Below are 16,199 nucleotides of genomic sequence, written 5' to 3' on the forward strand. Positions count from 1 at the left end.
CCCATTTTTAATAGCTACAAAAACAGTAAAATACCTAGGAACAGAGATAACCAGGGAGATGAAAGATCTTTGCAAGGAAAACTACAAAACACTGCTGAAAGAAATCAAAGATGATATCAAAAAATGAAAAAACATCCCATGCTCGTGGATTGGAAGAATCAATATCATTGAAATGGCCGTACTGTCCAAAGCGATTTATAGATGAAGTGCAATTCCTCTCAAACTACCAGTGACATTTTTTTTTCACAGAATTAGAAAAAGCTATTCTAAAATTCACATGGAACCAAAAAAGAGCCCGAATAGCCAAGGCAATCTTAAGCAAAAAGAAGAAAGCCAGAGACCTCACATTAGCGAGCTTCACACTACACTAGAAAACCACAGCAACCAAAACTGCATGTATAGGTAGAAAAAAGACACGCAGACCAATGAAACACAAAAGATAACCCACAAATAAAGCCACACAGCTGATCTTCAACAAAGCTGACAAAAACTATAAATGGAGAAAAGGCCCTTAATTCAATAAATAGTGCTGGAATAACTGGCCAGTCATACACAGAAGATTGAAACTGGACCCTTCCCTTTCACCATATTCAAAAATCAACTCAGGCCGGGCACGGTGGCTCATGCTTGTAATCCCAGCACTTTGGGAGGCCGAGGCGGGCGGATCACAAGGTCAGGAGATCGAGACCATCCTGGCTAACACGGCGAAACCCCGTCTCTACTAAAAATACAAAAAATTAGCCAGGCGTGGTGGCGGGCACCTGTAGCCCCAGCTACTCAGGAGGCTGAGGCAGGAGAATGGTGTGAACCCAGGAGGCAGAGCTTGCAGTGAGCCGAGATCACGCCACTGCACTCCAGCCTGGGCGACAGAGCGTGACTCCATCTCAAAAAAAAAAAAAAAAAAAAAAAAAATCCTAGAAGAAAACCTAGGAAATGCTCTTCTCTATATGAGTCTTGGCAAAAAACTTATGGCTAAGTCCTCAAAAGCAATTACTACAAAAACAAAATTGACAAATGAGACCTAATGAAGCTAAAGAGCTTCTATACAGCTAGAAAAAGTATCAACAGAGTAAACAGACAACCTACAGAATGGGAGAAGATACTCACAAATTACACATTCAGCAGAGGTCTAATATCCAGTATCTATAAGGAGCTTAAATCCACAAGCAAAAGACAAATAACCCCCGTTAAAAAGTGGGCAAAGGACATGAATGGACGCTTCTCACAAGGAGAAATACAAGCAGCCAACACATCCATGAAACAATGCTCAGCATCACTAATCATCGCAGAAATGGAAATCAAAACCACGGGCAGACACCATTTCACAGCAGTCAGAATGGCTTTTACCAAAAAGTCAAAAAGTAACAGATGCTGGTGAGGATGCAGAGAAAAGGATACACTTACACACTGTTGCTGGGAATGGAAATTAGTCCAGCCACTGTGGGAAGCAGTTTGGAGATTTCTCAGAGAACTCTTGAGTTGAACTACCATTCAACCCAGCAATCCCATCCCTGGGTATATGCCCAAAGGAAAACAAATCATTCTACCAAGAGGACACATGCACCCATAAGTTCACTGCAGCACAGTTCACAATGGCAAAGATGTGGATCAACCCAGGTGCCCATCACTGGTGGGTTAGATAAACAAAGTGTGGTACATACACACCATGGAATACTATGCAGCCATAAAACAAAACAAAATTATGTCCTTTGCAGCAACATGGATGGAGCTGGAGGCCATTGTAGTATGTAAATTAATGCAGGAACAGAAAATCAAACGCTACGTTCTCACTTGTACGTGGGAGTCAAACACTGGACGCTCACAGACACGGTGAAAGGAAAATAGATCCAGGGACCCCCAAATCACTTAGCTAAAGGGAGAAGGGAGAAGTCAAGCTGGGAACTGCTTAGGACCAACCTGCCTCCATTCTGTTCAAAGTCACTCCTCTGCTCACGGAGATAAATGTACATCTGATTGCCTCCTTTGGAGAGGCTCATCAGAAACTCAAAAGAATGCAACCATTTGTCTCTTACCTACCTGTGACCTGGAAGCCCCCGTCAGCTTCGAGTCTTCCTGCCTTTGCTTCGAGTTGTCCCGCCTTTCCAGACCGAACCAATGTTCATCCTACATGTGTTGATTGATGTCTCATGTCTCCCTAGAATGTATAAAACCAAACTGTGCTCTCACCACCTTGGACACCTGTCATCAGGACCTCCTGAGGCTGTGTCACAGGTGCGCGTCCTCACCCTCGGCAAAATAAACTTTCTAAATTAACTGAGGCCTGGCTCAGATTTTCCGGGTTCACAACACAAAGAAGGGAACAATGGAGAAGATTAGCAGATGATTTCAAAATGGTCGTCTTTCAATAACTTCAATAATTCAGGCTGGGGAGACAGGTTAGAGAGGGATCCTCAGCCAGAGTGGTTGGCTGCACAGAACAGATGGTGTCCCTTCCTGCAGGGTGGTTCCACCCCACACTTTCCCTCTGCCCTGGCTGCAATCAGGTGTGGCCCGAAAGGCAGCCCTAGAGACTGGAGCGTGGAGAGTGAGTGAGAGCTTGCTGACCCAGACTCCTTCTAGAGGAGTCACTGGAGCTGGCTGGCGTCGGCCCCTGTGCTGCCCTGGGGCGAGGTCACTGCAGAGATGCTCCCCAGGCAGCCCGTCTCCCCAGGGGTCTTCTTCCCCTGCCCCTTCAGGCCCCACAGCCGCCTGTTGTTGACCCAGAGAGTGCACCAGCCCTCGGCTGGGTTCCTTACTTCCTGCTCTGCCCATTGATCTGACGCTGTCCTCAAGCCACACAGCACCAGGGCGCTTTCGTCTCTCCTGGGATCCTGGCTGAGACCAGTTTCTTACGGCTCCCTGCAGATCGGAGTAGGGTGGAAGGACTTGCCCTGTTGCAGGTTAGGAAGCTGCCGAGCGGAAACCCAGCATCCTTGCTGAACCTGGGGTGCTGCTGGCTGATCTGGGATCCCCCAAACTACCCGGGCCTCAGAATCACCTGGGGAGGCTGCTTCAAATGCGTATGCTTGGGTCCCTCCCAAAACCAGAGTCAGAATGTCCCGAGGTGGCACTCAGGAGCGTGGGCCTTGTTGCCGCCATCCTCTCCTCCCCCTTGGTTATTTGGGAGCCCAGATCTGCCTTCACTGAGCCCTGTGACTGGGACGTGCCCTGTGACTGGGATGTGCCTTGTGACTGGGACGTGCCCTGTGACTGGGAACAAGGTCACTGCTGTAGCAGGGTCACTGCTGTCTCCCTAGCTCCCAGCACCTCTGTGACCCTGCACGGTGTGGGCGCAATGCGGCCCAGGTCCCTGTCACCCACTGCTGTGCACCAGTGATGCTGCCGTCAGAAACGGCCCCACTTGGGCACAGAGACGGCTGGAAACCCTGAACTCAGCAGTTAGGTTTGAGAACAACAACAAAAAAGAACACAGTTGAAATCCTCCAGCTGATCTTCCTCACTTTGAAGAACTTTGAACTTCTGATAAGAAGGCAGCCTGAGATCAACGACGACAGATCCATTGATTGGTCACGGTTCAGTTCTGTCCCTGACTTCTGTGTCCTTGGAGGACCTGGGCCTGGTTCAGTCTGTTCCCACTGGGAAACCTTCTTGCTGTGCAGCGAGCACCAGGCTGGCAGGTGGGGACCCTGGCCCCCGTCTGCACCCACCTGGGGGCAGAGACACAAGGCCCCCTGCTGCTGCCAGCCTGGGCTTCTCATGGGTGGTGGCTACTCACGGGGCTGTGGGCCACTCCTGTCCTCACACCCAAAGCAGCCTTACACCCAGGCCAGGCATCCTCAGTCTGGCAGAGTCACTCCCAAGGGGGCAACATTAGCTCGTGGGTGGACAAAAATTCTTGGCCATTGCAATATTTGTGATTCTCGGGAGGGCCAACACATGAACAGGTTTATAGTTCCTGTGTGGGGTCAGAAAAGGAACATTCAAAAGAAGATCTTAATAGTAGCCCCTAATGGCTGCACTGGGACCCACAGCTAATAAAACCAAGGCCTCTAACCTCAAGCTGGTCTCTTGCCCATGTCACTGGGGTTTGTTAAATATTTCACTGGCAGGTACTGGTCATAAACCTGTTTATCATAAACCTGTAGAATAAAGACAGGAGGGAACCAGTCTCCCTGTAGCCCCCACTCAACTGCATACAGAAGGGAACCAGTCTCCCTCCAGCCCCCACTCAACGGCATACTTACCTTATCGTGTGGGCAGTGCCACTGAGCGCGCATCAGAATCTCAGGAATGTCACGGCTGCTTCACTGCTTGCCTCTCCCACCTTCTGGGCCACACACATCCACCTGTTAGAAAATGTAAGTGCACGGTGCCTCACGGAGCCTGCTTTGAGGTACTCTCAGTGGACACAGAGTCTGTGTTCCTGGGCTTAAGTCCTCCAGCTTGGCTCAGAATAAATCTCACCATGACTTCCGTCAGTTCTAGTGCTTGCTACTCAGCTTTGGGTCAACAGTGGTATTATAATATTATAATTTCATTGCAGAGGTGAGGGCTTGACCAGGAACATAATGTCTAAAAATCCTCCTTAGCAGAATAATAATGAAAAAATGGTAAGGAACACTCTCGGCACACAGGCCTGTGAAAACTGGCAGGTGAAACTCATTGGCCATTCTTGGACTAGATCATGCAACAAATACATGAGAGTTGCTCACGACGTGCCAGGTGCCTCCCTTGCTGTTGGGGGTACAGCAGCAGGTGACATTCTCGACAGCTGAGAATCCTGGCGATTCCACCTGAGGCTCCTCTCCAACCCAGCGTCCAGGTTCCAGACACTTCCCACCCAGAATGTCCAAGCCCAGCCTGGTGCTTTCCATTGCAGAGCCTGGGGGCGGCAGCTCAGGCCCTCTACCCCTCACCCCCCAGTGACGTGCCATCAGCTGGAGCTGCCAGCCTGAGAACTCGGCAGCCCTTGGGTGCTTGGGAGCACAGCTCTGACATGGTCTGGCTGTGTCCCCACCCAAATCTCATCTTGAATTGTAGCTCCTATAATTCCACATGTTGTGGGAGGGACCCAGCTGGAGATAACTGAATCATGAGGGTGGTTCCCCCATCCTGTTCTCATGGTAGTGAATAAGTCTCATGAGATCTGATGGTTTTCTTTGTTTTTGTTTTTGTTCTTTTGAGACAGCATCTCACTTTGTCGCCCAGGCTGGAGTGCAGTGACACAATCTCAGCTCACTGCAACCTCCGCCTCCCAGGTTCAAGTGATTCTCCTGCCTCAGCCTCCTGAGTAGATGGGACTACAGGTGCCCGCCACCATGCCCAGATAATTTTTGTATTTTTAGTAGAGATGGGGTTTCACCATGTTGGTCAGGCTGGTCTCAAACTCCTGACCTTGTGATCCTCCCACCTCAGCATCCCAAGTACTGGGATTACAGGAGTGAGCCACTGCACCCAGCTGATCTGATGGTTCTATAAGGGGAAGCCCCCTTTGCTTGGCTCTCATTCTCTCTTGCCTGCCGCCATGTAAGACATGCCTTTCAACTTCCGCCGTGATTGTGAGGCCTCCCCAGCCACGCGGAGCTGTGAGTCCATTAACCCTCTTTTTCTTTATAAATTACCCAGTCTCAAGTATGGCTTTATCAGCGGCATGAAAGTGGACCAATGCAAGCTCCAAGGACAGGCGGGAGGAGGAGGCCATGTGGCATCCAGAAAGAGCAAAAGGTAGCTCTGCGGTCAGTCAGGTCTGACTGGGTCCCTTGCTGGATTTCCATCTTTTGTGCAGTTCAGTGATTGATGTAAAATGTCGTCAACTCAAACTGTCACGGCTCCAGCAGGGAACACACCGGTAAGGCCCAGCAGTCAGACAGGATGTCATCACACAAACAACTCGGCAATGCTGCTGATGAAATAGCCATCTCACCCTTTCTGGGGGTTACAGCCATCCTGGTCACCTTCCTCCAGTCACTCATTTCTGTCCTGATCAGTGAAGCTCCCTGAAGCAGTGACATGTCATTTGGTCAAAGGTCCATTGCCGATTTGGGGCTGTAATTGTGCTAAGTCTGGGGATAAAGAGGTGAATGAGACGCTGACCCAGTCTTCAAGGAGCATCACTTATTAAAGGGGCTTTCATTATAGAACTAAAGCTCCCTTTGCACAATGATGACCACATGTGCACCACCCTGGGTGGTCCGCAGGAAGACTCGGGTGATGCAGGATCCCAGGCAGGCGGCAGTGTGGGCCGCGGTGCACACAGCAGGCCCATAGGTCTGCTCATCTGCTTCCTGGAGTCTCTGCTAACAAGAAAAAGATCAGTGCTGTGAGCCAGTCCCAGGCGTGATGATCTTCTCAATATTCTAGAAGGCGATGGAGGGATCCGTCTTATGTGACTGCCACTTTGGGAATCCTGCATTTTAGAAGCCTTGGCCTGAAGCCTCATTTCTGTTGACAGTGCGTAGACATCCAAATGCTCTCTTATCTTTCCCCATCAAAATCTTCTCTCCAGAAAGTGCCCTAAGAAAACAAACACATGCAATGGCTTTGACCAAATGACTGTATCATCTCCCTCAGAGGAACAATGCAATGGCTGACTGTGTCTCTCTCAGAGGAACAATGCAATGGCTGACTGTGTCATCTCCCTCAGAGGAACAATGCAATGGCTGACTGTGTCTCCCTCAGAGGAACAACGCAATGGCTGACTGTGTCTCTCTCAGAGGAACAACGCAATGGCTGACTGTGTCTCCCTCAGAGGAACAATGCAATGGCTGACTGTGTCTCCTCAGAGGAACAAAGCAATGGCTGACTGTGTCCTCTCAGAGGAACAATGCAATGGCTGACTGTGTCATCTCTCTCAGAGGAACAACGCAATGGCCGACTGTGTCTCTCTCAGAGGAACAATGCAATGGCTGACTGTGTCTCCCTCAGAGGAACAATGCAATGGCTGACTGTGTCCCTCTCAGAGGAACAATGCAATGGCTGACTGTGTCCCTCTCAGAGGAACAATGCAATGGCTGACTGTGTCATCTCTCTCAGAGGAACAACGCAATGGCTGACTGTGTCTCTCTCAGAGGAACAATGCAATGGCTGACTGTGTCTCCCTCAGAGGAACAATGCAATGGCTGACTGTGTCATCTCTCTCAGAGGAACAATGCAATGGCTGACTGTGTCTCTCTCAGAGGAACAATGCAATGGCTGACTGTGTCTCTCTCAGGAACAATGCAATGGCTGACTGTGTCATCTCCCTCAGAGGAACAATGCAATGGCTGTGCATCCTGACTGCATGGTGCATCATCTCCTCAGAGGAACAATGCAATGGCTGACTGTGTCATCTCTCTCAGAGGAACAATGCAATCTGGTGTCTTTCAGAGGACTGAATGTGCTTGTCTCCCTCAGAGGAACAATGCAATGGCTGACTGTCTCTCTCAGAGGAACAATGCAATGGCTGACTGTGTCATCTCCCTCAGAGGAACAACACAATGGCTGACTGTGTCTCTCTCAGAGGAACAATGCAATGGCTGTGTCTCTCTCAGAGGAACAATGCAATGGCTGACTGTGTCACCTCTCTCAGAGGAACAATGCAATGGCTGACTGTGTCATCTCTCTCAGAGGAACAATGCAATGGCTGACTGTGTCGTCCCCCTCAGAGGAACAATCTAATGCTGGCACTACTTCAGGCATCTCAGGTCAGTGAATGAGGCTGCTCTGGGGTCTCAGGACATAGTAAGCCAGGGAGGGAGGTGGCAGAAGCCCCAGTGTACCAGCAAGGCACGCCCTAAGCAGGGGTTGGGTGGGTGTGGATGATGCCAAATGCACAAAAGCAAGGCTAATACACAAAGTTTAGGCCCCCATGTGATGGCTTGCAACTGGGCAGATTGGATGTCATGCAGCTTTGGGAGCTGCGTCCACGTGGCAGCCATAGTATGTTTGTATATTTATGGTAAGAGTTTTCCGGTCAATGGAGGTCATGGGTCTGGATTAGGGGGATTCATCACAGTGACGTCTGGGCTAGTGGAGCTGCTGCCGTTCCTACCCAGTGGCCTTGAAACCAACTCCCCTGTAGCTGACCCACAGTTCCCCCTTGCCTACAGAGTCCCCTTCTCTCCTGTCTCCTGCTGGCTTTCACCTGACACCTTTATGCTCACAGGACACACTGCTTGCCCCAGAACTCCTCTTGGACCTCTCCTCCACTTCAGGGAGTGGAAAGGAGGGTCCCCTCTTCCCCTGCAGCTCTGGGGAATCCATCCCCAACCTTGATGTGACACAGGCTGCCTGTTGAGTGCTCCATTCAGATGCGCCCCCTCTTCAGCCCTGCCAGGGGCTTCCCCAGGCCACTCAGAAAAAAACGGTCACCTTCTTTGAGGCTACTGGACCCTGCTTAGCTGTGAAGACTCCCCTAGAGCCCTGAGGCCCTTCCACCTGGGACAGGATGTCACTGTCCCCTCCAATGGCTGCCCCAGCCCTGTTCCAGGGCTCCTCACTGCCAAGAGGTTTTCTTCACTTCCATGAGGAGCAAGAAGCCCCTGTTGTGTGCTCCTGAGTGGTCCCGTGCTCTCCTCGCCACATTCATCACACAGCCCAACACGTCACTTGTCCATCTTCTCTTTCTCCATGCTCCTTAATGGAGTAGAACCCAGCACGGTCTCTACCTAGTCCACGTCTAGGCTGCCTAGTCTATACGCAGTCTATATCCGGTCAATATCTCATCTATATCCAGGCTACATCTAGTTTATAAGTACCTAGTCAATATCCACTCTACATCTAGTCTATATCTAGTCTACATCTAGGCTGCATCTAGTCTATATCTAGTCAGTATCTCATGTAGATTCAGTCCGTCTAGTCTGACGTACCTAGTCAATATCCACTCTACATCTAGTCTATATCTAGGCCATATCTAGTCTATTTCCATCTATATCCAGGCTTCATCAAGTCAGTGTCTGTATTTCATCTATTAATACAGGCAGTCTACATCTAATCTGTATGTATCTAATCAATATCCAATCTATACCTGGTCTATAGCTAAGCTATATAGGCTGCAAACCTGCATAGCTGTACCCAGTCTCCATCTAGTCTATAGTCCACATGTAGTCTATACATAGTCTATATTTAGCCTATATTTGGTCTGTATTGACCGTACACAGTCTCCAGCCAGTCTGTATCTAACCTGCATGGAGTCTCTGCCTATTTTATGTCTACCTTGGTCACAGAGCTAGGAGCTTAGAGCCGGGCTCCAGGTAGCTGAATGAACAAGTGAAGGAAGAGATGGCAAGACGAATGATCGTTGCCAACCTGGACTTGCTTACAGTCTCTGCCACTGAGCTGAGGTTACTCTAGTGCCCACTCATGCTGACAGCACGACGATGCCCCAGGCAAAGCTCTAGCTACCTCCACACACGAGACCAGGGAGGCATTTATCCACAGGGTCCATAAGACAAACAATTCTGGAGCATCCAGAAGAGCCGTTTTCCCCAGTTATCTTCACAGATGACGGAGCTGTGGCCCTCGGACCCCTGAGAGGGTGGGACCTGCTCTTTCTTGGCAGGGAAGGGGTTGACCCTGCCGGGATCTGGGTGCAGGACACGGCGACTCTGCCCAACAAACCACCGCCGCCCCTGGCAGCTCAGACGGCTGTATCCTTTTTATTATTTTTTTTCTTTTTACTGACATTTATTTTGTTCAAATAAAAGATACTGTTTTCTCTTTTTTTTGAGACGGAGTCTCCCTCTGTCACAACCTCCTCCTTGTGGGTTCAAGCGATTCTCCCACCTCAGCCTCCAGAGTAGCTGGGGCTACAGGCACAAGCTACCACGCCTAGTTGATTTTTTTTTTTTTTTTTGCATTTTTGGTAGAGATGGGGTTTCACCTTATTACCCAGGCTGGTCTCATACGCCTAAGCTCGGGCAATCCTCCAGCCTCGGCCTCCCAAAGTGCTGGGATTACAGGCATGAGGTACTGCACCTGGCCAAAAAATTCTTATTAGGTAGACAATTTTATAGCTGAAAATTGAGTTTCAAATGAGTTACATAATTTGTCTGGGCTCAAACAGCAATTAACAGGAATGGAGCTCACCCAAATCTCACGGCTTCAGGTGCATTATTTGCAAAAAGTAGACTCTGTGACCATCAGGCTACAGATTTTCACTTTAAAAAGTCACGGAGCCGGGCGTGGTGGCTCACGCCTGTAATCCAGCACTTTGGGGGCTGAGGCAGGCAGATCATCTGAGGTCAGGAGTTTGAGACCAGCCTGGTCCAAATGGTGAAACCCTGTCTTTACTAAAAATACAAAAATTAGCCGGGTGTGGTAGTGGGCGCCTGTAATCCCAGCTACTCAGGAGGCTGAGGCAGGAAATCGCTTGAACCAGGGAGGTGGAGCTTGCAGTGAGCAGAGATCGCGCCACCACTGCACTCCAGCCTGGGTGACAGAGTGAGACTCCATCTCAAAAAAAAAAAAAAGAAAAAAAAAAAAGTCACGGAGCCACTACCGAAGTAGGACGGGGACAGGATCCGCCATGATGTAGAGTTAAGGTAAGGATGGTGGAGCAAAGCTCACCTGGGCTGTGCTTGTCCCCAGGACTTGACGTCTAGCAGGGAAGAGAACTGCGCTGGGGGCGGTGGGCAGAGACTCCTGGTGAACGGTAAAGTCCGGCCCAGGCGCAGGCCTCACGGCTCGAGCTGGACGCCTTCCTGGAGATTAGTCACCGTGGATCCGGCTGTGGGCAATGGGGAGCTAGGGAGATATTTCAAGGAACAAGGATAGAGGGGAGGAGAAGACAGGCTGAGCAAACACAAAGACAGGAAAGGTGTGTTTGGAACGCCTGGGGGAACTCAGCCACTCAGGAAGGAGGGGTGCTGGGGAGGCCTGTGCGCAGGGCCTGGGGGAACTCAGCCACTCGGGAAGGAGGGGTGCTGGGGAGGCCTGTGCGCAGGGCCTGGGGGAACTCAGTCACTTAGGAAGGAGGGGCCCTGGGGAGGGCTGTGCGGCCGTTTCTGGAAGGCTCCCGCTGGGCCCAGGTGCACCGTCTTTTATAACCACATTCCTGGCCTCTGCAAGGCTTGAGCTATTAGCCACTGACCTCTAATTGCCAGATGTTCTGGGTCTGACGCGGCTGCTTCTCATCATAACTTCGTTGCCTTTACCTTCAGGCAGTGTAGGAAGTCAGGGAAGAGGTCCAGAATCTTCTCTTTTCCCTGCTGCCCGAAAGCATGAGTGAGTCTCTGTGTTTTTCTAAAAGTAACTATGGGATGTGGGGGAGGGTCTCTCAGCCTGAGGGCTCTAGGCGCAAGGCTGTGCTCAAACCACCAGGAAAGGAGAATTCAGCTCCTGTGCCTGAGCGAAGCTCTTTGATAGGAACATCTCAGGTTATCTGTACAGCAGACTCACAAGGTGGACGGTGTAATTCTCTCTGGTTTACAAAGAAAAAAAAAAGATTTGGAAAGGTCACATGAGTTGGTAAAGACCACAGAGCTAATAAATTGCAGTCATTTTATTTCAAGCACTCAGGTTCCTAAACTTACCTGATTTTGTCTTTCGGATGCGAAGCTTCCAATGATCTCTGCAATTCTATCCGTGTTTCAGGGCCAGCATGGAACAAATCAAAGTTTTAATTCAAGGTAGACGTCGTTTCTCTACATTTGGTAAAACGAAGAGAGTACCCGACTCAAGGTCAGAGGCAGTGGGTTCGAGTCTTGGGTCCAGCAGTTCCTGACGGCAGGGCATGGGAGGCAGGGCACCGAGGAGTGGCACCGAGGAGTTAGAGAGAGGCCGTGCGTGGCCACAACACAGCGTCAAACATCCTGCTCCCTTCCCCTACACACCCTGAATCATAAGAAATGATGACCAGTGGTCATTCTCTGAGTTAATTTCTGGTGCAGTAATTTTTAAATAATACAAACATGAATGTTTTCCAGGAACTTCCTCTGTAAACAGGTGCATACTAGTCACCCAGCCAGGCTCCATTCCTACGTCCTGATGAGTTTGCTTCTTGAGGACAAAACAACAAGAAAAGCAGTTTGCATGCTGGGAAGGATGCAGACAATTCTAAAAGCATGTGATGATAACGTCATAGAGTTACTTAACTTAGGGCTTTTTTTTTTTTTTTTTTTTTTTTTTGAGACGGAGTCTCGCTCTGTCACCCAGGCTAGAGTGCAGTGGCGCGATCTCAGCTCACTGCAAGCTCTGCCTCCTGGGTTCATGCCATTCTCCTGCCTCAGCCTCCCGAGCAGCTGGGACTACAGGTGCCCACCACCACGCCCAGCTAATTTTTTTGTATATTTAGCAGAGACGGTATTTCACCATGTTAGCCAGGATGGTCCACTTACAGCTTTTAATTGTGGGTTAATAATCATTAAGGAGGTATGTTTTTGATAAAACACATTGAAGATAAAATTTTCCCTATAACTTAAGATTATGCTCAAGGTCAGAAAAAAAAATAATAATGAAAATCTGAAGATTTCTATTCCTTCTCTTCCCCAAACCATGGTAATGGAAAAGCCACACCAATTTACCGTCCATATCTGAACAGGCATTGCAACTGATAAAGGGGTACACAGTCTCCTTCCGTCCTCCACAGCACCAAACCAGTAACCGCAAAGCGATTCCTGATAACTGTGGTTTCTTGGCGGTATTGTACCAGACCATAAGGGTGACATTCAGAGTTACGATGGGAAAAGGATCACTTTGTTAAGTTAGGGACACGTTCACGACATAACGGGAACGACAATGGAGATGTTAGGCTTTCAGCCTTGGCTTCCACCCTCTGGAGTCCCCACAGTTGGAACAAAGAAAACCCAGATACTGTGATGGTGAACACAGACCAAGTTACTTTTAACAAATCCCACAAACATAAAAACAGTCATTACTGGAGTTTCAGGAATCTTCCAGATTCAAACATGCTGACTGTCAATATCCCCAGGTTTGGGATGTGAGCGTATTTGTTACCGTAAATATAAATGAAAGTAAACCTAAAATGTGAAGATTTTAAGCACGAAGGCTTAACACTTAATACATGAAAACCAAAACTGCAGTGGCTGTTTGGTGCCTTTGTTATAGCCACTAGGACTTGTTAAGGGCAACCCATCAGCAGGACTGAGCTAAGAAGCCATGACGGGGCATGCTTCCTCACAGTGGTGTGCAAACCGGGGTGGATACGGGCAGGCTGGGGTATCGGGCAGGTGCAATGCTCACAGCTGTGTGCAACAGTGCATGGGGCTGGGCTGACGTTGGATGAGCTCTCATATTGTTTGGTGGCCTGGTGCAATGTGGCCAGCCCTCTAGGACCACTTTTCCTCATCTGTAATTACAGGATAATCTTAAATCCGTTCAAGCCGAGGATCCCAACTGGTCACATGGTGGGGACTTGGATAAACTTAAAGCATGTGATAGCTTAGGAATAGATGACTCTTTTGCAAATACACTTTGCTCACTCATCTATTCCATCTCCGAGATTCTAGAGTGTCATGACTAGAATTGTGGGCAGTGATAAGTTGGTTTCACAGGAAAAACTGTTGCATAAAACTCAGTGGGTGCCAATCAGATGCCTTTTGTCAGAAAACATTTGGGAAGTTCACTAAACGCATGTAAGAATCTTTTGGTGAATCCTTTGACAAACAAAAAACCACAGGCACAACTCATTTTATGCTTTGATTTATTGCACTTCACAGATACTGCATTTTTTCTTCTTTTTTCTTTTCTTTTGAGTCAGTCTCTCTCTTGTTGCCCAGGCTGGAGTGCAGTGGTGCAATCTCAGTTCACTGCAACCTCCACCTCCCCGGGTTCAAGCGATTCTCCTGCCTCATCCTCCGGAGTAGCTAGGACTACAGGCACCTGCCACCACGCCTGGGTAATTTTTTAGTATTTTTAGTAGAGACAAGGTTTCATCATGCTGGCCAGGCTGGTCTCGTACTCCTGACCTCTGGTGATCCACCCGCCTCGGCCTCCCAAAGTGCATTTTTTTTATTTTTTATTTTTTACAAATTCAAGGTTTGTGGCAACCCTGTGTAGAGCAAATCCAATGGGGCCATTTTTGTAGTAACGTGCTTACTTTGTGTCTCTGGCACATTTTCGTAATTCTTGCAATATTTCAAACTTTTTCATGATATCTGTTATGGTGATCTGTGATCAATGATCTTTGATGTTACTATTAATTGCTTTGGGCCCCGAGTGGGTTATTCTCCCTCTCTTCAGACCTCCCAATTCCTTGAGACATAATAATATTGAAATTAGACCAATTAATAATCCTACAATGACCTAAGTGTTCAAGTGAAAGGAAGAGTCACATGTCTCCCACTTGAAATCAAAAGCTAAACATGATTAGCTTAGTGAGGAAGGCATGTCGAAAGCTGAAAATGGCCAAAAGCCAGGTCTCTTGTGCCAAACAACCAAGTCGTGAATGCCAAGAAAAAGTTCTTGAAGGGAATTAAAGGTGCTACCCCAGTGAACACACTAATGATGACACACAATAATAAGTGAGACAGCCTTATGGCTGATATGGAGAAAGTTTGAATGGTCTGGATACAAGGTAAGTCAGACACAACATTCCCTTAAGCCAAAACCTAACGCAGAGTAAGGCCCTAATTCCATTCAATTCTGTGAAAGCTGAGAGTGGTGAGGAAGCTGCAGAAATAGATTCTGAAGCTAGCAGAGGTTGGTTCTGAGGTTTAAGGAAAAAAGCCGTCTCCACAGCATAAAAGTGCAAGGAGAAGCAGCAAGTGCTGATGGAGAAGCTGCAGCAAGTTCTCCAGAAGCTCTGAGATCACTGATGAAGATGACTACACAAAACAACAGATTTTCCATGTGGACAAAACAGCCTTCTATCGGAAGAAGATGCATTCCGGACTTTCATAGCTGGAGAGGAGAAGTCAATGCCTGGCTTCAAAGCTTCAGAGGACAAGGTGACTCTCCTGTCATGGGCTGGCACAGTTGGTGACCTTAAGTTAAAGTCAATGTTCATTTACTTCTGAGAATCTTCAGACCTTTAAGATTTATGCTAAATCAACTCTGCCCGTGCTTTATAAATGGAACAACAAAGCCTGGATGACAGCACATATGTTTATACCATGACTTACTGAATATTTTAAGCCCACTCTTGAGAACTACTGCTCAGAAAAAATCAATTATCTTCAAAATATTATTGCTCATTGACAATGCACTTGGTCACGCAAGAGCTCTGATGGGGATGTACAAAGAGATGAATGTTGACACAACATCCATTCTGCAGCCCATTGATCAAGTTATAATTTTGACTTTCAAGTAAGAAATCATTTCATTAGGCTGTAGCTGCCATAGATAGTGATTCTTCTAATGGATTGGGACAAAGTAAACTGAAAACCTTCTGGAAAGAATTCACCACTCTAGATGCTATTAAAATATTTATGATCCATGGGAGCAGGTCAAAATATACACACTAACAAGAGTGTCTGTTAAAAAATGTTGATTCCTGCCCTCATGGATGACTCTGAGGGGTTCAAGACTTTAGTGGAGGCAGTAACTGCAGATGTGGTGGAAATAGCAAGAGAATTAGAAGTGGAGTCTAAAGGTGGGACTGAATTGCTGCAATCTCATGATCAATCTTTTTTTTTTTTTTTTTTTTTTTTTTTTGAGATGGAGTCTCACTCTGTCGCCCAGGCTGGAGTGCAGTGGCAGGATCTCCGCTCACTGCAAGCTCTGCCTCCCGGGTTCATGCCATTCTCCTGCCTCAGCCTCCTTGAATGGATGTGGAGTTGCTTCTTGGGGATGCGCAAAGCAAGTGGTTTCTTGAGATGAACTCTACTCCTGGTGAAGATACTGTGAACACTGTTGAAATGACAACACAGGATTTAGAATATTCCCTAAGTTTATGTGATAAAGCAGCAGCAGGGTTTGAGAGGACTCCAATGTTGAAATAAGTAATTCTGTGGGTAAGATGCTATCAGACAACATCCCTTGCTACAAATAAATCTTTCATGAAAGTAAGACTAAACCAATGCGCTAAGCTTCATTTTGTCTTACTTTCCGAAACTGACGCAGCCACCCCAACTTTCAACACCCAGCACCCTAATCAGTCAGCAGCCATTAACACCAAGACCCTTCACCAGCAAAGAGATTGCAGCTCACTGAAGGCTCAGATGATTGTTCACTATTTTTAGCAATAAAGTATTTTTAAATTAAGGTACATTTTTTAGACATAATGCTTTTGTGCATGTAATAGACCATAGTATAATGTGAACACAGCTTTTATACGCACCGGGAAACCAAAAAAATGTATG

Source organism: Nomascus leucogenys, chromosome 19 (assembly GCF_006542625.1).
Source record: "Nomascus leucogenys isolate Asia chromosome 19, Asia_NLE_v1, whole genome shotgun sequence".
Lineage (NCBI taxonomy): Eukaryota > Metazoa > Chordata > Mammalia > Primates > Hylobatidae > Nomascus > Nomascus leucogenys.